Below are 1,164 nucleotides of genomic sequence, written 5' to 3'. Positions count from 1 at the left end.
GTACTGTCTCAGCATCTAGGCAGGGCTTTTCAGGCTCCAGTAAAGACTCATCATTCAGCACTAGCGCTGCCTCTTAAAAGCAGACCTTGCAGGACCTACAGGTGTAGTGCAGTAAAAGGGCAATTTGTCTGTTGAGTGCTGGCCAGGCATTGTTGTTCCAGATGCCAGAAGGCATGTTCAGAGTGCTGTTATGCCATCAAGGCTGCTTTAAGGTGCCACAAGATTGTTATGGACACAAGCACATTAACAGTCTTTATGACGGCCTTGTGAGGTAAGTCAGTATTTTCCCCACTGTACACATGGAAACTGATTCTTGGAAGAGAGTGGCTTGCCCAGCCAGTGCCGCCTAGTCACTGAGATCTGAACTAGCAACTTCCCCAATCACACGATAGCCTTCGAGTCCCACTGTGTTCAGTGCTACAGCCTCCTTAAGCTTTATTCCTACAGTTTCAGGTGGGTGGGTAGCCATGTTGGTCTGAATTACAAGAGCAAAATCCAAGTCCAATAGCACCTTAAAGACCAACATGGTTTCCAGGGTATAAGCTTTGGAGAAGGGAGCTTTGACTCTCGAAAGATTCCGCCCTGGGAATCTTGTTGGGCTTTAAAGTGCTATTGGACTCAAACTTTGCTCCTGTTCTTACAGACGCCAGTGTTAGCCTGTGCAAAGAATTTGAAAGAAAAGTGCTGAACCAACTCTTAATGAAAGGCAGCCATAGGTGAATGTGAAGCATGAATAGTAGGCATGCTTGTAACTGTGATGGTAAGTTTGTAACTACGACTGGATCTTCGAGCACAGTTGTTCTGAAGTGTCTTACCTTTATGGAACTCTTGCTGGGTCAGACCAAAGTCCCTGAAGCTTGACATCCTGTTTTGCATGGTTATTAAACAACTGCCTCTGTCAAAGCAGGTACATGAAGACAATAACCTTTTTCAGCCACCCTCCCCCCAACAGTTATTCAGAGGTATGCTGCCTCTGGCCATGGAGGTTCCCATTTACTCAGTGTCTGCCTACTTTACACTGATTTGCTTCAGGAGCTCCTGCATGTTGCTGAGGATTCTGGGATGTATTTTGGGACATACTTGTAGTTGCACAGGCCAGGGAACCCATGGCGACATATTGCTGTGAACTCAGCTAGAGTGGCCTGTGTTTGGAGAATGAATTAG

This window comes from Gekko japonicus, unplaced genomic scaffold (genome assembly GCF_001447785.1).
Source record: "Gekko japonicus isolate JY-2015 unplaced genomic scaffold, Gekko_japonicus_V1.1 scaffold5394, whole genome shotgun sequence".
In the NCBI taxonomy this organism is placed as follows: Eukaryota; Metazoa; Chordata; class Lepidosauria; order Squamata; family Gekkonidae; genus Gekko; species Gekko japonicus.
The sequence above is the reverse complement of the archived record's forward strand: the minus strand, read 5'-3'. Positions refer to the sequence as shown.